The 22,144-nt window shown below is 37.9% G+C and overlaps 2 long non-coding RNA genes across 4 annotated transcripts in view; one reads left to right on the forward strand and one right to left on the reverse strand.

Annotated features, from left to right (window-relative positions):
* Positions 1-22,144, reverse strand: part of LOC140689521 (uncharacterized) — a 200,163-nt gene that overhangs the window by 132,982 nt on the left and 45,037 nt on the right. The window lies entirely within an intron of this gene.
* LOC140689515 (uncharacterized) lies at positions 3,839-6,467 on the forward strand. Of its 3 annotated transcripts, none has more exons than XR_012064557.1 (4): positions 3,839-3,928; positions 4,600-4,785; positions 5,209-5,360; positions 6,160-6,467. It is a non-coding gene; the product is annotated as an uncharacterized lncRNA (long non-coding RNA). The 3 variants fall into 3 exon arrangements; XR_012064559.1 differs by having other exon boundaries at positions 3,849-3,928; positions 4,605-4,785; XR_012064558.1 differs by having other exon boundaries at positions 3,863-3,923.

Consider the following 22,144-nt stretch of genomic DNA (forward strand, 5'->3'; position numbering starts at 1 on the left):
CACACACGTGCACCCCCCCCCCCAGAATTTGCAGAGATCATGACTGAGGAACCCAGGACTGCCATCTTGCTAGAAAAATTAAATAAATATGATTTGTGTTTCAAAACACTGCTTGATAGCCTAGAATTATCAAAATTAAGCATGGTAATAATCTGGTAATTAACAGCAATTTCTTTTATCACCGCAGAAATGGCATGATACAAACAGCAGTGACCTATAATTTCTCTCACATGAGCTTCGCATATATTATCACTGCATTTGTAATTACCCCAGCAGTCACCCAAAATATCGCTTTATCGTTTGCTCATGAGATGTCAGGGATGTTCAAGTCGACTGGATCCCCTTATTTTCCAGAGCTATTGAACAAAAGGTCACTGCAAAAGGGAAAGCCAGACATGATGTGACAAGTGCAGCAAAAAGGTAATTAATGCCATTATCTCTTTCTCACTAACTCTTGGGTAACAGAAAAGTGTGCGCGTTTATCGATGTATACGCATGTAATTTTTAAAAGCTAATTTATTTTGCCTTTTGTTGTTTCTACTGTAATTAAAACTGGAATTAAATAGCAGAGGGTTAAGAAGTTACACAAAATCAACAGTAACTGAGTTCTAAAGGAGGTTGATTCCTCTCTGGATCTAAGCCTGAATCTTCCATCAGTGTGGAGGCGATTTGGGAATGAAGACCTTGTTGCCGGGGAACTCGTTATTTGAGCCTCCAGCAGTCAGATTTCTGACTCTTCTAAGGACCCTGCATTCCCTGGTTTCCTGTTAAGTAGCCATTCAATCTCTCTTCCTATGGAATAACCAAGCACAGGGCTATGGTATCTTGAGGCACAAGTCCACATCCATATTCCATGCACATCTCTAGAGCATCCATTCTACAGCCCTTAATGGAGTATCAGTACCACCTCCTTCAGTCGAAACTGAATGTCGCGGCGTGTAAAGCCCCTTCCCATGTCTTATCACATTTAATAAGATAGCACACCCGAATCCAACAAGGGAGCATGGCTGTCACCCCCCCACTGTGGGGCCAAGAGAGCCTGACTCTCAACCTACATGATTAGCCTAACCTAACAGAGCCAGCAAGGGGTGGGCCTTGGACACAAGCTGCCTCACTGGGTCTCCGTAACAGCCACTTGCACCGCATCATGGTTTTGCTTTGTCTATAGCATTTGCTATCAGACAACTGAGGGTAAAGGAAGAAAAAAAAAAAAAAAAAGAAATTCGACTGGGTAAGATTTGTTACCATGATGAAGATAATATGACTCCCCGAACAATAAAAACACACATACCACTATTTACAGAAAGTTAATGAAAGACAAGTTTTCAAAAACCAAGGTGTTATTTACCTTAATTTTGTTTGCTCATATGCCTAAGGTAATAAATGTAGAACATAATCTGTTTCTTTGATTGCCTCCTTGGTTCACGTTCTTAAAAAGAAATATTTGACACGGCAAAACAAATCAAACAAGATAAAAAAGCAAAACAAAGGAAAGTAAGTCTTCTATGCTCATGCCACTGTCATTAAAGCACCTCCTCTCACTAGTTACTTACGTATGCCTGCAGCATGAGACTACGCACACATCCTTCCTGCACGCGTGGACGGCATGATTTTATTTCAAACCAAAGGTAGCACACTACACAGTATTTTCTTCACCTTGTTTTTCACAAAGCAATACAGCCCTGATAGTTTTCATTTTAGGACGTAAGCTGCTTCTTTCTCTTAAGCTCTACAAGGTTTCTATTTTATGTCTGTACCATGCTTTATTTAACCTGTGCCTAACAAAGGGACATATGTGATACTTCTGCAGTTGTGCTATTACAAATAATTTATCAGTAAATATCTTTATGTAGACATCTTTTTGTAAATACGCAGATACCTTGGAATTATGGTAAATTTATTTATCTTTTTTTTCATCAGGATTCATAAAGATATAAAACTCAAAAAATTTTGACCCTGAAATGCAGCCTTTCTTCACTGAGACTTCTTGAAATTAATAGGAAATGTAGTATAAAAGAAAAAAAGGTTAAATTCATAGAAACAGAAAGTAGAATAGGTAGATGCCAGGTGCTGGAGGCGAGGGAATCAGGAGATACTGGTCAAAGGTCTTCAGTAGTCAGTTATAAGATGAGAAAGTTGTGGGGATCTAAGGTACAACATGGTGACTACAGTTAATAATACCCTATTGTTCACTTCAAATTTGCTAAGAGAGTAGATCTTACGGGTTCCCACCACACACACACACAAAAAAACACAGTAACCACATGAGGTGACGGATGTGTTAATTAACTTCATGGTGGTAATCATTTCACAATGTACACAATGTATACTATATGTATGTCAGACCATCACGTTGTACACCTGAAATGTATACAATTTTATGTGTCAATTATATACCAATAAAGCTGGAAAATAAGAGAAAGGAAAAAAAATTCTGAGGGATTAATGAGATTAAGGGTTTTAATAGTTTAAGTGTAACCTGTCATTTTCTAATTTCAGTGTTTACTTTCTTCCTATTTCTATTTAATATGAGAAAAGCAATAATGTTGGAGAAGAAGTTTTTAATTGGTTGTTTCATATACATATAAAATTTTTTATTGTTTGTTAAATATTAAGAAATACAAATTAAAGCTACCACATTTTCATTAAACTTTGCTTTGATGTAAAAGATGTATATTTGATTAGTAAATCCAATTTTTAAAAAAAAGTAAAACCCTCCTCTCCCACAGACACAGCCCTATAGGACTTTCTCAAAAAAAAAAAAAAACATTCAACAAAACAAACAAAAACAATAGAATTAATTGAATGAATCTTACAGAGCTGAGTAAATTGGGGCCAAATACACATAGATAAATAATCTATGTGTGTATGTATATGTGTATTTTCACACACACATAAAACATATATATATTATTCACTACTTTCAGTACCTTATATTTTTGTTTAATAATGTACTTTGAAGACATTTACATACCAACACTACCTACTTCCTGTTTAAAAGTATCTGGTATACCTTTACATGAACAGTAAAGCATAATTCATTCATCCAGTTTCTACTGAAGGACATTTTAAATGTTCTCTATCTCCTTGATACTCTAAACAATTCTTCAGTGAGCACTGTTCACTGGGATAATTTGTGCAAGTATATCTTCAGGGTTAAATTCCTAACAATTGTACCAAAATGTTTTGTTATTTAATAAAAATAAAAAATATTTTTACCAATGTATACTCCTGACAGTGAATTGTGAACATGTTCATTTCTCCGAATACTCCCTAGTACTTGGTATCAACAAATTTTGTGTTATTTGCAATTAATTATGAATGAGTTTGAGATTAATCTGCCCCACCACCACCACCAAATTGCCAGTTGAAACCTCTCACCATTTTCTATTGGGTTGAATTTGATATCATGCTTAGAAAGTTCGTTGCCCTTTCTTCCTTCTAGAAATTCATCTTTTCAAACTTCCCATTTGGAATTTGTTAGTACAGGTCTGAGGCAGGAATGCTGTTTGATTTCTCTCCTCCCACACCAGCACTTAATGCTTTCCAAACAAACCATTTAGTAATATCCTTCTTCCCTGAAGATGTAAAGTGGCACCTGTTTGCAAACTGTATTCCCATTAAGTATCTGGAACTATTTCTGGCTCTCCATCATAGACATTTCTAGTATTTCCTGGGTGCGTAGAAGCCAGTGTTTCTCCACTCCTTGTAGTTAGGCCAGGTCATGTCTGACCCACAGACTATATTCCCAGACTGAGACGGGGGAGTAACAATGTGTCATGCTTCAGCTCTTATGCTGCTATGGAGACTGCAGACAAGTTCTGTGTTGCCAAGGATGCTACTAGAACCTGCAGAAGTAACATGAGATCGGGTCCCTGAGAGATGACCTAGCTCTGAGCCACGTACCACACCAGTGACCCACAGTAAGGTTGGATCATGCGCAAGAAAGAAACCTCACTGCATTAAGTCCCTAGGATTACAGGGTTATTTTGTTATTGCCTAGCCTGTTCCAGTTAATACACTGATTTTCTGTGATGTTTATTTCTTCCACACATTGAAATATATTGGTAGTCACTACTTTTTACAGTACCTTTTAGTATCTTATTCTCCTCTATTTTTTTCTCTCTGAATTTTTTCTTGCTGGTCTTCATATTATACTTTTCATGATTAATTTTAGCACTGTTTAAGCATCTGGGAAAAAAACCGTAGGTATTTTCATGGGGATTGGATGAATGTATAGATTAATTTAGACAAAGTTGATATTCTTAATAGAGTTTAAAACAGTTCTCCCACATAGTTCTTCACAATTTTTAAGTTTCAATCATAATATTTTAACTTCCAGGTTGCTTTTAGAAGTGAGATTTTTCTTTGTTTTATTTCCTAACTATTGTTTATATGTAGGAAAGCTACTGATTTTCCAGATTAATTTTCATAACTGCTAATTTACTGAATTCTCTTAATCTTTTAAATTGTTCCCTACTCAATTATTTGGAGTGTTCTATGGAAAAATACTATTCCTGCAAATACTCATTTCTTTTCATTACAAATATTTTGCAACCTATTTCTTTGCCTTCTCTAATATTAGCTACTATTTTCCAGAACAGTGGTGAAAAATAGTGTCACTGGAAATAAACTCAAAGGAAAGACACACAAAATTGGGAAACAGGGAAAGAAGCAACAAAGGAAATCCACAAACAAAAAATGTTAGCATGGAAATCTGTAGCAGATACAACGATTTGATTTAAAGCGGGAAGAAAACAGCCTTCAGGACCATGAATTCTTCAGGTAATAGTTAACTTTTAATTGATGCACAATGAAAAAGAAGAGGTAAAAAGGTGCCAAAAGCTAGAGTCAGTATAAAGCAAAAGGGTAAAAATCAGTGCTAATACTGTTAAAGCATTGCTAAGAAATCTTTTTTTTTTTTCCTGTTTAACTCATGTGACCCTAGTTATTTAATAACGTCTGTGACTTCTTCCTTAGCTCCCGAATCTCCTGGCCTGTGTCCCCTTCCTTCTCTGTCCATCTCCCTCTCCTTTTGCTTTGTCTATGAATTTTGGTGCTATTTCTACTTGCCTCCAATGAGCAGTTGGCACTTTAACATTATGCCTTTTGGGGGTGGGGCAAAAGGAGCCCATGCTTTTATTTTTTTTCTAATGCTTCCATTTTGAAACTTCCAATAATGTGGTTTTCTGCTGACTATACTCCCAGGTTTGCCCTTGCATCGTGATAGAGAGCATTTCAGCCCCAGCCAGTGGTGTGCCCATGGAAACTGGGAGTCATTGTATCCTAGGAAACTATGGCAACCAACAGAGACAAACTGAAAACAGGCCCATTGTCATCATTTTTAATGAGTAAAAGATGTGAGTATCCTCTACAATGAATCCAACTGCCAGTTGCCAAAAAGAAGATGCTGTTCAAGTCAGCCCCAATAATTAGAACAAGTATTTGAAAGCACACATATTTGATTTTATCCCTAATGCTTTATAACAATCTGCACTTCTTAAGTTAGTTCCTAAAATAACCAAGAAAATTAAATAGATATGATCAGCTGTTATGAGCAATGTCTAGCGCCGTATTATTAAACACATTGCATCCTCCGATGTTTTAGCAATGTTTCAACATACATAGATAAGTGGTTGTTATTGTAGCACAAAGATGCCCAGGGATAATTCTGATTTCTTCTGTGGCTGTACACATCTTAAATTATTTGAATAGTAAATTTACATTCTTACCACTCAGTTTTGGTCTCTTCACATGCATACAACAGTTAGCCCCCTATTGTAGTTATAATCTTCCTCAGACTTGACTCAATAGTTTAGCTGTCCAATCAAACCACGTTAATGAGAAGCCATATAGGTCATCGACGTAGACATAGCATCTATTATTTTGACAAATGAGTTTACAGCATGAAAGCAGAACTCCCACTGCATTGCAGCTTGTTTGAGTTCATTTATTTTGCATATCACACAAAGTTTGCCTCCAAAACTTCCCTCCCGAAGAAAATCTGGGTCATAGCTTTCATTTTTCCTTACAAAGCTGGGAAAAATAATGCTTGCAAGAAGCCTCCCTCTGTGTGTGTGTGTGTGTGTGTGTGTGCGTGTGTGTGTGTTTGTGTACATGTGTAGTTATCATTTTAACCTAACCTTTTTTTCTTTACAGCATGTCATATGACATTTAAGATCTAGTAGCTCAAAAAAAGAAAAAAAACAAAGGGGGAGAGAAGACAGTAGAATATTGGTGGCAGCGATTTGTAAAATGAAGGCTACACCTCCACGAGCAGTGCCTCAGAGAGGGGAAAAACAGTGAGATCCCTAGCAGAAGCCATGAACAGAAACAGCTATGATGTGCACAAGCTCATGGATTTGATAAAATCTGGTCTATTCCTTGGTTAAAGCAGAAAATCAGGAACATTGAACATATGAGCATTTTAACTTAAACATTAAAAAAAAACAGTAATTCACAAATAATGATACAAGACCAAGGCCTTTCCTTTGATAATAAGCCTACTGATTAGAGTTTCCTGTTTTCTTTCTCAGAATAATTACACTATCATCTCTAGTTTTAGTTCCTTAAGGAACACTGAAAAACTTAATATCCTTGTAAAACAATCTAAGTATAAAATCTTTATAGATTTTCACTGGTTTCAACCTTTCAGTTTTCTTGCCAATATCTATTTTGGCAGCATTATTTATTAGCAATTTACCTTTTCAAGAACATTTGTCATAGAAAATACTTTATTTCCAAACGTATGTATTAGGTTTATGTAATGTTCCATTAGATTACATAAGTTTAATCATAAACAAGAACAAACAGGCATGGGAAAACACACAAATGATTATTAGTAAGTATAATTAGCAGGAGGAAGGAGAATTATGCAAACTAGGAGGTAGCCTATTGTCCAAAAACACTCAGGGTGGAATGAATTAAAAATGAAATGAATGAGAAACAGTGTGTATGTTTTAGAGTTGAAATCAAAGGTGAGTTGTGTTGACACAAATGAAAAGAATTTATACTGCACTCACCCAATTTTGGAGTGGGAGGCTAGATAGGTGGTACCTCAGTGGTACCCAGGTTCCCATGTAAATGCAGGGATGGGACCAGAAGTTGTGCTCATCAAACTGTCCTCCAATTACTGCTTAGTAAGTTTAGGAGACCATCATAAACATAAGGTAGGTAGTTTACACATTCTGCATGTTGACAAACATCAAAATCTGTATTTTGTTCAAGTGTAGATAAAGGAAGACAAAAATAAAGAATTGGATCCATTCAAATACAGTACAAGCCACAAAAGAGGAAATAATATGCTGGTGATCAGAAGAAGTTATCTTTGGAAAATGGTTGGCAGCATGGAGATAAAAATTTCAAGAAACTGACATGCTCACAATAATGCAAAATAAATAAATAAATCTGAGGATAAAACTGTAAGAAATGTAACATAAATGAACAAAGAATGCTTTCCTAAGGAACTGATGTCTTAAGAGAAAAATATTAAAATTCATTTTGGCATTAAACAGAAAAAGAACATGTAAAAAATCCAACCCAAGCATAAAGGGCAACTCCAACTGTATTTCCCAAATGCAGAAGAAAATAATGAGAAAAAGAGTTTATAGATATGAAAGAGCAATAAAATTAACTGTATAATTTGGGTTCCTGGAGAACAGAAGGGAACAGGTAGAATAAAAACAATATTCATAGATATAATGGAAGACAATTTCCTGAGCTGACTAAAAGACTTGTATGTGTAGAGTGAATGGCTCACTACATCTTTGGGGAAAATTATGTTAATACATACTGGTTTTTTCCTTCTCCACCTTATTCTATTCCTTTAAGGCTAGGGTTGTTTCATACTTCACTGTTCATACTGTTTAGTGAAAATGTTTACTGATAATACTCCTTACCTCATTCCAGTCAGACTTAATTCTTCTCTCACCTATCAGAATCTAAAATCTTCTCCTCAGCTTTAGGGATTAGGGACATTTTCAATTATTCATTTGTTATTATCAATATATATGATACTTCATACCATTCAAACAGAGAGTAAAGATTTTTTTCCATCATCTTAAGATAGAACAAGATAAAAACCTCACTGAATCCCTGGCAGCAAAAATAGAATAAATGATATGCAAAAAAATAAAATGCAATAAAATTTGAATAACCAAGAAAATCATGTTAAATGGATTCAAAACTATGATGAAACTCCAATCTCTCCAAACCATTATTTCAAATAATGTTTAAGCCAGAAAGTAAATTAAAGCTTTAATTACATACTGTTCAAAAACTTTCACATTAATCCTCAAAGATAAACTTAAGGTATAGGTGAACTCAGAAAAAAAATAAACAGCTTTAAATTAGCATGAAACTCAAGGTTCTTGAAGAATTGTAATAGAAATCCAAGGAAAAGAGGAAAAGGGCAATTAATATGTTTAAAACAAATTCCAATGTAATCATTGGTATTTTTTGAGTGCTGACCATGAGACCAACACTGAGCAAAGCTACTTGTATTAACTGTCTCATCCAAACCTCAAGACAATATTGTGAGGTCAATGCTATTACCTTCCACTTAAGGCCGACAAAGCCAAGATTCAGCGAAGTTACAACAGTGAAGTTAATAAATAAAATGCAGTGTTAGATCTTGGAAAAACATATAATTGAAAAGACAAATTTTAGCAAGATTTATCAAAAGGTAGAATAAGAGAAATGAGAGAATGTAACCAGAGAAGTACAGAAGATTTTAAAATTCTGTGGAGATTTTATAAAATTGAAAATTAAGGATCAGTGTATCTGAAAGGTTAATAATTTATCATAATTTATACTTCCAGGAAAATCACATTTAACCCAAGAAGAATTTGAATATCTGAGTATATAATAAACTTTCAAGAAGTTGAGAACCGTGACAGAGAGCTATTCCTCAGTGGACTCCCAGTCTTAGTATTTCTGACAGATAATATCTATAGTAACTAATTAGTTCCACAACAGAAAAAATTGTGTACAACTTTTCAATGTATTTTAAAATGCAGAATAACTGACACTAAGCCTGCCACATTAGCAAAAATGACACAAATTATATTCACCTATGAATCTGAGTGGAAATGAAACTAAAAAGAAATATCAAATCCAACAATAAACTTTTTAAATTGATGATAACCAAATGGAATTATCAACAAAATGCAAATTGTTTTCAATATTAAGAAATCCAGTGAAATACTATTTTTAAAAAAATCTCAAAAAAGAAAAAATATTATTTAGTAGACACAAGATTAGTGTCTTATCCTTAAATTTAAGATCCACTCTTGATTTATCAAAAATCATGATAAATTAAAATATATTTTTAAAAATACATTGAAAACCAGTAACTAGCATTTATATAATGATGAAATGCTAAGAACATTGACAAAAAGAAAAAATCAACACTGCCTATTATTACTGCTATTATTTTATGTAATGCTCAAAGTACTACCAGCCAGTGAAAGTAGGAACTAAGGTAGAGAATTGTAACATTCATAATAATAGCATAAAATTAGTGTTACGTTATGTATCCTTGAAAAACTCAGAAAATTAACCACCATCATCGTAGTAAAATATTAGAACAAGGGAGTAATTAAAAATGTAACAGTAAAGTCAGACTGCTTTTTCAAATCCAAAGACTCATTTCCTTATCTCTAACATCAGACAATTTAATCTTTTTAAACTTTGGTTTCTTCATATGTAAAGTAGATTTAATATGTAAAATAGATTTAAACTTGTACCTAACCCAAAAGAATATTGTCAGAATTAAATGATAGAATTGTGCAAAATTTCTTGCCGTAGGTCTTGGCATTTGAGTAGAGTTAAATATGTTAGCTCATATTAATATTAGTAATTTCTAACATAGCAACAATAATTAAGTGGAAAATATGAGGGAATTTCATTTATAAGGAAGAAAAAATTACATATATAGAAATATTAACAAAATTTTGCTCAATATCATAAAAGAAAGTGGAATAAATGTACCACATTCTGGAATAGAAAGATAGTGTTTTAAGTGTTTGTTCTTCCTTAAACTGCCCTAAAGTTTAACAAAATCACAATCAAAATTCCAATGGACACTTCAAAAACTTCAAAGATTTTCTAGATGATTATCTAGAAAAAAGAAGTCAAAGAATAAATCAGATCTTTTTTTAAAAGATAAGAAATGAGGGTGAAATTATCACATCAGTTAACACATTATAAAGCTACAGTAATTAAAACTTAGGGACACAGTGAAAAAATACATCAATAGATTGGAATGGAAAACCAATAAACAAACAAAAATATGTATGTGATAAAGGTACTATTTCAAGTTAAAAAAAAAAAGAAGAAATAGATGGGTTATTTAATAAATTATGTTACAAAAAAAATTCCAATCATTTGTGGAGGTGGGGGGGAATTACCCACTTTAAATTCTATCCTAGAGTACATTCTAGATACATTAAATATCTAAACATGAAAAGAAAAACAACTATTTTAAAACATATAGACAAATATTTGTGTAACATTTGGTGAGAATTTCCTTTCCTAAAAAATGACCATAAGCAGAAAGCTTAGGGGGAAAAAAGGATTGATTTGACTATTTACAAACTATACACACACATACAGAGTTCTATTTCCACTTATAATGTAGAAAGCTGTATGTGACCATCACTCCCCACCTAATAATTAAAAAAAAGACACATAATCTACAAAATCCTAACTTTTCTGGAGCTGAACATGCTAAGAAAGCAAGGGAACAAAATTTCCAAAGAGTGACAAGCCCTTCCAAGGAGACACAAGACGTAACTTTCACCTGTGACAAAACATGGGAGGAAGAAGTAGCCACCATACAAGCCGGTAAGAAGAAATCAGCTGAAGTTTTTCAAAGTTCATAAAGGTCAAGGATAGGGAAGATTTCAGTGTGAAAGAGTTGCAAACTGCAGACTCATGGGAAGTATGCACTCCCTGGCTGGCTCCTTTCCCACAAGAAAGCCTGGAGGCAGGGCAGGGCGGGGCAGACAAAAGAACTCCCACCACCATGACAAGGCCAGCCTATAGGAGGTGATCAACAGCTGCTGGAGGGGAGGCATGAAACATGCCCACTTCCCCAGACCCTACTCTCCTATGAACTGAATGCTGGCAGAGGGCACAGAGCCTCCTCACCCACCTCTGCTCAGGGCGCAGGCAATCAGTCATCCATGGAGGAGTAGAAGACACATTGGAGAAAGAGTAGAAAGCCCTCCTTCCCACAGGATAGAGCCAAGGATCTACTGCCGCTGGACAAGGGGTCAAACTAAAATGCTCTGCCCCAAGGCAGGCACAGAAAACTCAACTCTCTCCCTACCACTTTCACACATACCCACCATGACTCATTATGTTTACATAACATGCATTGGGATGTACACAATCCAGTGGCATTTAGGACACTGACAATGTTCTGCAATAATACCCTTATCTAGTTTCAAAATATTTTCATCAAAAGAAAGCTCCAAGGAAAGCTCTATGCCCATTAAGCAGTCTCCATCACCCATATTCTGGGTATTCTACATGAATGGAATCATACAATACATAGTTCTTTTGTGTCTGTCTCCTTTTACTTAGACTCATGTTTTCAAGGGTCAACCATACTGCAGCATGTATCGGTACTTCATTCTTTTTCATGGCCGAATAATATTCCACTGCAGGGATATACCATATTCTGTTCATCCATTCATCAGCTTATGAACAAATGGGTTGTTTCCACCATTTAGCTATTGCATGCGAATAGTGCCACTATAAATGCTGACCTCAGCCACTTAGCCCTAGCTATTCTCCCCATCTGGAACACTCATCTCCAAGATCACTGCAAGGTAAGCACCTTGTCATTCAGGTCTCATCCTAAATGTTCTCTCCTCAAATGGGTCTTTCATGACCACCTTTCCAATGCAGCTTCCCAATCACCTGCTGCCCAATCTCAACATAGCACTTCTCATTATATAAGATGACTCTGGATGCATTTTGGTTCCCCCCTCCCACTAGAATCCTACCTTTCCTCACTTGAAGGGAACTTTTTTCTGTGTTGTCTTACTCTGTACCCCTCCAGCATCCCTTGAACAGTTTCTGGTACATAGTAAGCACCTGATAAGTACCTATTAAATGAGTGAATACATAAACACAATAAAATACACAATGTGTTTTTGCCTGTCAGCTTAACAAAAATTTAAAAGCACTCTATTAATCTAAAGATCTACATGGAACATAAAGGAAAGAGTAGTGCCATATACTGCTGAAGACAAATTAAAATGACCAATTTCTTGTGGGCAATTTGGCAGTAGATATCTAAAAGCTGAAAACTCTGTGCTAGACATCTACTTCTGTCTATTTATATTAAAGAACAAGATTGCAAAGGTGTAGGCTGAAGTATACTTTTTCAGCATTTTAAAAATAACAAAAAGTTGAGTATCTACAATATCCAATCATAGGAAACTAGTCTTGTTACAGGGCATTAATACAAGAATCCTACTGGCCATTAAAAGAGATGACATGTGTACATATTTACTGGTGTGAAAATATATTGATTGTTGTCAATTTTCAAAGAGGGCTACAAAAAAAAGTAAACACATAAGCATCTAATTTTGGTAAAAATGATGTATATGGCGATGAGTAAGGGAGACCAAAGTGATGGCAAAAACTATCACTAGGTGAGGTGACGATACATATTTTTTAAATTTTTGCTCATAGCTTTTGTTGAGTCTTCTAAAAGGTCTATTTTATTATAATTGTAAAAACCAAATGGAAATAAATGGAAACAACCTCAGGTTTGTAATGGTTCTCTTGAAGACATGAAGCAGGAATAATGCATTTATTTGAGCAGTTATGTAATTTAAGCATATACCAAATTGTATAGGAATTTTCTGAATTTCAGAATACTAACAGAGTTTCTGTATTGACTCACCATTATTAGCACCCTAAGCATGACCGATAATTGTTTTCCTCTCAAAATTTTTCAACTCTAACAACAGCACATTACAGCAGATTTTCCCAGATTATACAAAATTCCCTTACTGTAGAAGATTTTTGAACATTATCAAGTCTGCTAATGACTTGACATCTCAGGGATCCGTTTGGAATCAGTCACTAAGTCAGAGATACACAGGGCATCTTCAAGGCAATCTGTCTATCTTGTCTGTAGGCCAAACTAAATTTAAAACTCTTCTTAGGGAGATGATAGTCTTACCTTCTGCTAAAGGCTATACAGGAGGAAAGTACGTGAATACCCTTGGAAAACTAAACTCTAGAAGCCTGAGAGAGTTAAGCGGCTTGCAAAGACTCATGTTCAAATCAGGACGCGGCTTCAAAGGAAGCAGAGCAGCTCCAAACACTGTGTCCCACCTGACCAAGTTTAGACAAGGCTTCATATTCACAAGTTCAAAGAGTTTTCACAAGGTGAGATGTGTGGGGGTAGGGTGGGTGGCAGCAGGTCAAGGTACCTAAGGAGCTAGGTGATTTGAGCCACCAGGTGATTCATTAGGACACTGGGAAAAAACCAAGACAGAAGACACAGGTACCAAGTGCAAATCAACACACCGGGACAGGAAAAGTCTGTGGCCTGGGACTCACCTGAGGCTCACTACCTGCCTGACGGAGGATTAATTTGTAGCCCTGACTCAGGTAGGCCTGTAGGTGATGCCCTGCTCCAGATTAGCAAGGAAGGGGATGGGTTGATCTTTGGTCAACAGAGGGAGGTGGGCCTAAGTGATTCTCGAGGTTAGGGGGTGGGGAGCAAAGGAAGGCAAACACTGATACTGTAAATGATATAAAGGTAGACATAACATCCCTGACAAGGTCATCACAACCTAACTGGGGAAGACTGACACACAGAGCGGAAATGTAAAACCTTACATGTAGTGAAGACAGGGTGACATGCACTTTGATTTGGAGAGGAGGAACAGTTAGGGCAAGTCTGGAAGGTCTGAAGGCACTGTTCATAGTTCATCCTTTGCCTGTGGGCAGCCACGACAGTTTCTGAGCAACGGAGCAACTTCACAAATGGGATGTCTTAAAGGGATGGATCTGACTGCATGAGTATGAAGACAGCAACCTGTTTTCTCAAAGATACATTTTTCAAGCCTATTTTCCCTTCTCCATTTTGGGGTTTTTCTATCTTTCCCTTGGTGTCTTCTGTGAGACTCTAGGCTCTGCCCTGTCATATGCACTGTAGGACCTTGATGTTCCAGAAAGGAATACAGTAACAAGAGCTTGCAGTCTGATGACAGCAGTTACGATAACTCTTTTTGTAGCCAAGTAGAGCCATGGTTGAAAACAAAGTTCAAATTTATTGAGGGGTTTTACTAGAGGTAGACAGACTCTGTCATTCTTCCTGTATTCAGGGACCCTACCCACTCATGAGCCAATACCCAGAAGTGACTTTAAAACATTTTACCCCTTGTTGTAAGAATAAGAGATAAATTTGGGAGTTTGAGATTTGCAAATGTCAGCCACTATATATATAAAAATAGATTAAAAAACAAATTTATTCTGTATAGCACAGGGAACTATATTTAATATCTTATAATAACCCTTAATGAAAAATATGAAAATATATGTATATGTATGCATGACTGGGACATTGTGCTGTACACCAGAAATTGACACACTGTAACTGACTATACTTCAATTAAAAAAAAAAAAAAGGGAAGTCAGAGGCCCAGGAGAAAGATCCTCTGCAGTGAAGCTAACCCAAGTATGAGTTGATTACATCTCACTAGGTTAATTCCCTAAGAGAACCAAGCAAGAGACCTCACAAAACAGAACTGTCACTGGCCACACACTTTCCCACCTGAGTCTCCTGAGAGTTTTTTGATTTTAAAGAACTGCTTCCTCCCCTCTGCATCGTATGGTGCAGCTGAGGATCACCAGCTGGAATCTCCACCCAGTCCTGATGTCTTTCTCTCACTTGAGGATTAGGTCCATCTTCTCTTTTCTTTGAAATCTCTTAGATTCCTAGGCTTGTTCTGTCCTATGCCTATGATACTTGAGGGTCTCAATGTTCTATAAGTAGTAACAATACTGTCAGGATGACAAAAGAAACAGTCATCAGTCACGACAACATTCTAGACACATTCTATCACTCCATCACTAATTGCAACATGACTGCAAAGCTCTAGGGCTTGAAGGAGAAGAGCAATGATGAGGTCATCTGGGCAGTCCTCCGTCTCTTTAATTGCTAGCATGCAGTTCCAAGGCTTCCAACAGACACCCTATTTTCAGGATTTTATAACTTAGCATTTGTGAGCTACTGCCAACTTAAAACTTGACATGAAAGGCCCCAGGCATAGGAACATAATCAGCTTATTCTGAGTTATATACCAAAAAGAAAAAAGAAAAGAAAGAGAAGCAACAAACTCCAATCACTCACACGCGGCTCTGTTTAAAACTGACACTTTACAAGTGGCCATTCCTCAGGTGACCATTCTGCCATCAGTGTCACAGCCATGACTACCCATCACCCACAGAGAATTCTGGAAGGCAGAAGACACACACACTGTCGAATAACCTCTTGGGTCGTTGGGGAGGATAGTACTTTAGGCCAGATCTCTGTCTATTGTTTCAAGCACATGAAAATTGTCTACGTATGAAGGAGTTTATTACTATTTAATTTTTCAAACTGTGTATTTGCACCAGAAATCTGATTTAAAATCCATTTTGCTGTGGTTTCAGCACTTTTCTTCCCTCAGTAGCGCTGGTCTCCTGGTGATGACTGGAGGCCACAATTAACCAACCAGCTGCCCTTAGCTCGCCTCTGCTCCGGGGATTCAAAGCCCGTCAGATGATTCTCCACATGTCATTATTATTGCTAAGCAACAGCTGACTAGAACAGACCCTGCCCGAGTGAAGCAAATCGCATGTCAGAAATTTCAGAAGAGGACTGTTGTGCAAAGACCTAGCTGACCACCTGAGGAAAGGAAAGAATCATAAAGCAAGGCTGATAAAAATAATAATGACAGTGGGCTTTATTTTAGGATGTACATATGAAAAGGCAAGTCTGCAACTCCCCCCAACCCATGTGCCAGTCAAGCTACCATGGACAGATTTTCTTAGGCTACTTAAGTTTCTTAGTCATTTTACACACATTCCGAATTGTGAAAAGTCAGCACAGAATTTCCATCTCTAGGACTTTGTGATGTAGTTTGTGATGTAGTTATCCTACTATGCAGGAAACCATCTGCAGAAACACTGAGTCAGCTATTAAACGTTAATTCGGGAGAGTAGAGAGAAGATGGGTGAGGCTGGAACACTGAGGGAGGCCTCCGTGAACAGTGGGGTTCTGATCCTGGGAGAGAGGAGGAGACACATGTCACATGAGAGTCTCTGTGTTAGACAAGGTAAGAGACTTATAGGGAGGCAGGGGGCGGGGAGGGTGTTACATCTTCCAGTCTAAGCAGCATCTAAGTGAAGCACCTGGATGTTACTGTCACACAAAGGGCTGCTACATTCTAACATCTGAAATGGAGACTCTTGGACCCCGTCCCAGACCTCATAAATCAGAATCTGCATTTTCACAAAATCCGCAAGGCCTTCTTACATGCATTCAAGTCTGCTAAGGGCCACTACAGACCATTAAAAAAGACTCGGGGAGGGGAGAGAAGAGCTTCCTTCACCTCCCAGTTCATTCCCTTATTTGCAAAGAGAACTTGGCAAGTATTTAATCTGATAGGGTTTCAGTATCCTCATCTATAGAGGAAGACAGACTAGAAATGTTCATCAAAAGTCCCCAACAGAAAAAGGCCTATTGTCAATCAGAATTTTACATAAATCCTGAATACGTAAGACAGAGATCCAAGTTAAGGGCCCATTCATCCCTTATGAAACGCATCATAAGGCCAAAAGGAAAGGGCTGTGTACTTTGCTGCAAAGTAGTATTCTTGAAGATTTGGGGGAAGCCATCTTAGAATTCCTTCGTTAGCCAGAGAGAAGCAGACATACGAGAAAACAGTAGGGGAGATGCCAGGAGCTACCCCTCTTCGCTGGGTATTAGGGTCCCTCCAGCCCCAGTTTCCACCTAAGGGTGGACATCAGCTTCATTATCCACTGCAGAGCAACAAACATGTATTTAGTTTTCATTCTGCCTCGAGCAAACCCATGTCCCAGAAGGGAGCAGACATACACACAAACACACCTGTGTATGTCTCAGAATGACAGGGGAGAAGGACATTAGGAAGCCCACATGTTTGAGCACATCAAGTACCAGGTCTGGTGCTTAGCACTTCTCACAAATTGTTTCATTTAGTTCATCGGCAACCGTATAGGAAAGCACTATTACCATCATTTTCAAAGTAAGACACCAAAGCACAGAGGTTGCTTTTCCCAAAATAAGAGATAGAGTGATGGAGACAGCTTTGGATCTTAAGTCTCCCTCCCTAAGCCTTCTGCTTAGTTTCCAACACATGCTGATGTCAATAAACCTCACCATGCAAGGGGAGAGGATTACAAATTTCCCCACCAACAGGGCAGAATCATTGCCTCCAAGAATTCTTTCTAAATCAGTGGCTCTCAAATATGGCTGTATCTAAGAACTACTTGGGGAGCCTTTTAAAATCCAGGTGGCTGGACTAAACTCCAGACCAATTAAATAGAACTCCTCCTTCCTCTGTTTGAATGGAGCTCAGGTTTAGCTCTCCAAGCCCCAGGTGAAGGGATGTGGAAACTGAGGATTGAAAAGATCAGCTTACTTTCTAACTAGGAAAACTTCCGTAGGAAAAGCTCTACCAGGGTCAGTGACTACAAAGACAATTACATATGCCTCGGGGATGAGGCATGCTAGGAAAGTCCTCCCTTTTAAATCTATTTCTTCAGATCAAAACATCCCATTTTAAAACATTTCCTAAGAGTTTCTAATCCAAGTATAAATTTCTTGTACTTTTAACTAACCAAAGGAAAACACATGAATAGGTCTGCGTGCTGTTTGGCTGAGCCTCACTTGAAAAGTTGTTTCAAAATGAACAAAGTCCATTCCAGCTGTTGTCACATCTGCTATGTCCTGTTTATTCCCTTGGCAGCTGCCACCAATACACACATTCTGGGTCTGAGATCAAGAGGACGCCCACTGGCTTCTGAAATACCAAGAGGAGGAATGAGAGGATGGAGAGCAGAGAAGATGATACACTGTAAACCTGAGCACCTTCAAAGCATGATCTCTGTTTATCCATCAATGCCGAATGATGCTGTAATTGGGACAAAGAAAATGTCAGACTGGGACTGTGGGCAACCCTGCAAAACGGGCATTTATCCTATTGCTTTGTGTTCCGTTAAAAGCACTGGTTCCACCTCCACCACAATGAGACGTGGGGTTGCCAAGTCAGCCTGTGGGTTCTCCTGAGCTGCTCTGATCACCACTCATTAAGCCGCCTTTTTTTCCAATTCCAAGTTCTTAATTTAGGGTTATAGATCCAGTGTATTTTTATACAGCATTTTGTCATCAGTCATATCTACATTTTCAACAATAGTTCTAAGATTTCTCATTGAATTCTGTGGTTAGATTCACAATGTTTAATTCTCTCCATTTCCACTGATCTCAGTGGGCCCTGCTAGGCTTTCTAATTTTACACTTCTTGTGTGCTTGTGTATTCCTTTTCTTTTGGTCATTCCCAGGGTTAGGGCTGAGGACTGAGTACCAACACACTCAAGAACTGACCTTGAATGTCAGTGGGACAACCTGGAAAACAACTCACTTAGTACCTGAATCAGGCCTGACGTGAGTAGCCAGGTCAGGTGCATCTCAGTGCCCTTATGCAGGAGACCGTCAGAAGAATGGGCACTTTAGGTGAGAGGCTAATACAGCTGGAGTTCAGCGATTTAAAAGGTAGTAACCCTCAAGGATGGAAGTCACAGCCCTTAACACTGTGCTTCAGACAACTGACATGACTCCACCTACAGGGTAGCTGTAAGGACTAAGTAAATCCCTAATAATCCAGGTTCGGCAGGATCTTGGGTTCTAACTCCTAACAGAAGCTCTAGGTACTACTCTAGAAAATCTGCATACTGTACAGATCCAAGAGGCTGGGACGTGTGGCAGAACACATGGTTTTCAAAGATTTGCTTCTTTTTCTGGGAAGGTCGTGTCAAAAATTGAACAATTCAAACAAAGGGTCTGTATGTGCTCCTCCAAGATACGATCAAAAATGTCATCAGTACAGTCTGATTTGCAGGTGTGGCATTTCATGAGGGAGATGCTCTTTCAAGTCCCCTTCCAGGGAAGGACATGCCGTGCTGCCTGCTTTGACCCCTGTCTGACTGAGAGGCACACTCCCCAGTCCAGATTCTAGGCAGCCTAGTCTTTAGGTTCTCCCAGCCCCTTGCTAGACTTATTCAAGCATCACCAGACACTAACTTCAAAAACACTTTCCAATTCCCAACAGGAGGCTCCAGAGCGGGGAGGTAAAAGTGCATCTCAGGTGAATTCTGAGGGTGGCATTGCCCCATTCAGAGTGAAGGGAAATGTTCCCAACATCAAACAAGAGAATGGGCATGCGGACCTAACTCTAATGGGCACTGTGTCCTCAGAGAGTCACCAATCACTCCTCTTAGAACCCCACCAGTTCAAGTCCTCGCTCCAACACGTACCAATGACATGGCCCTTGCAAGTTAACAGTCTCTAAACCTTTGTTTAAGATGGGGTTGCAGTAGTTCCAACCTCACAGGATTGATATGAGGTAATGCTTACAACAGGGCCTGGCATATAGGACATTCCAGGTAAATTGGAGCTTATTAGCCATCAGTATGCCCCAACTAGCTCATCTCTGAGTCTAATCGATGTAAATATGAGAAGTTAATGTACAGCTGGTCTACGTGTTCCCAATTGTCCTTGGATGCTAATGAGGCAGTCACTTTCTTTAGAGCACTAAAAAAAATCTTAAAATAAAACAACTTGGAAAGCCAGCCGTGTGTGCATACGTCTCTGGGACAGCCTCTACTGTGTGTTCCTACACAAGCACAAGAAATCTCGAGCAAGCCTCACTCCTGCCACTGGACTATGCTCTCCCCTCACCCTTCCCACTGAAAGCTGCATTCTCCGGCCGAACTGCCCAACTTGATGGGTATATTCAAACATGAGCATCAAGGAAAGGTTAAAACCCAGTACAGACATGTTTTCAACCAACAGCATTCATGCATTTGAGCCTTCAGAGCTTAATTAAAAAGAAATTTTTTAATAATAAGTGTCTGATGAAAAATGGACACAGGTGCTGGGTCAGATGCCCCCAGGGATGAAGCAAAGTCCTGATTCTGTTTTGCTTATCCAAGTATTCACAGCAATGAAAATCAATTTAGTGCTGCATTGAAGTATGAGGTAATAATGGTATAAAAATAGCCGAATACACTGACTGATAAATATTTTGCCCAAGTAACATTTTTGTTATTGTTTTTCAAGAGCACTCACAGGTAATATAACAAGGAAGCAACAGTGGGTATAATCTTTTCTAAAACACTTGGATAAACCCATTGCATTTTAATGAGAGACAGTAGTACACTGGTTAGTCATGGTGACCTGGGTTCAAATCCTGGCACTTCCACTCACTGCTATGTGGCCTTAGGCAAGGTCATGACTGTCGCTGGGGCTTCTCTCTAAAACTGGGATAATGATATTATTACTACCAAATAGAATCATTTTAATGTTAAGTAAATTATCTTTAAATGAATTAATAGATTTGAAGTACTCTGACTGGTGCTTGTTAATACTATTTACTTTCTCTTTCTGGCTTACTTCACTTTGAATGATGATCTCTAGGTCTATCCATGTTGCTGCAAATGGCATTATTTTATTCTTTTTTATGGCTGAGTAGTATTCCATTGTATGAATATACCACAAGTTCTTTATCCAGTCCTCATATACACTTATTTTTAAAACAGTTTATGCTGTAACTGAAATACTTAGACTCTTTCACTATAACCTCCTTTATTTAATACTGTAAGTGGCTAGTACTGTGCTGGGTGCAAATTAGATACCAAGCACATGTAAATTAATGAAATTAACAAACTTGGGAGAAACATTTTAGAAGAGAGATTCAGCATCCAGAAATCTTCAGAGCTTGGTATAGACCAAAACTTATTTTAAATTATAGTTCTAGAAAACTGTGCGCAGTTCTGGTAACAATGAAGTGTTGAAGACCTGTGGTAGACAAATATAAAAAGAAGTATTTATAAAAGTTATTTATTTATATACATCATGGAGAAATACCACTGACTACTTCCCCTCTCAGATACCACATTTAACGTGTTCAGTGCATTTCCCCCAATTCCTCCTGACCCATATAACATTTCTATGCTTGCCTGACCAGACATTCAACATCTCCATCTCTAAAGCAGGGCGGTACCTAAGGACTGCCAGTGCAAGGTAGTCCTTGACAGGGACTGACAGTGATAGAAATACCCCAGCCTCTTTTCTCCTTGGCAGGGTAATTCTGTGTTTCACACTGTTTTCCAGCATTTCTCAATGCAGTTAAGTTACTCCACTATGGGAGATGGTTTAATCTTCCATATGTATTTTCTGTCTTTCCTTCCCTGCATCAATTCCCCTTTCCCATGCCAGTGCTTTTTGACCTCCCCATAATTTTTTAAACTCACATCATTCACTCAGTTCTGCTCTAGGAAAACTGAAACTGAGATAAGTAGTGAATAAACTCTTCAGAAAGCAACATGTATTATCTGGGACAAAATCTTAAAATCTCAGTAAGATGTTAACTTAATCTGATCCAAGTCTGTCCCTGTGATAGATTTAGAAACAAAAGATTCTATAAATAGGGCACTACTTGTCACTTACTAGTGTCAATATTTAGAAGTAATAAGAATTTTTATCCTGTCATTGAATCTTGCAGGCACACAGGCTGGAGTAATCACCTGAAAATCAACATAGATGAACCTAGGACAAAAGTTTTTGTCTATTTCTTAATATTACAAAATCAAGTACTTGAAAATGGCCCCTTGGGGCTCCTAGCGTTCTCTTTACTGTCTCTACTAAGACAGCATCACGTGGACCTGCCCAAGACAATGTGTCCGTATGGGATGGTCAGGCACCCTCCGAAGACGGTCAGACTTAATGAACAGTGTTAAACCGGTTGACTTATACATACCAAGTAATCGGTTTAGTCAGTTCTCAGGTCTGTAAGGGTATCAGGACTGA

Source organism: Vicugna pacos, chromosome 3 (assembly GCF_048564905.1).
Source record: "Vicugna pacos chromosome 3, VicPac4, whole genome shotgun sequence".
Lineage (NCBI taxonomy): Eukaryota > Metazoa > Chordata > Mammalia > Artiodactyla > Camelidae > Vicugna > Vicugna pacos.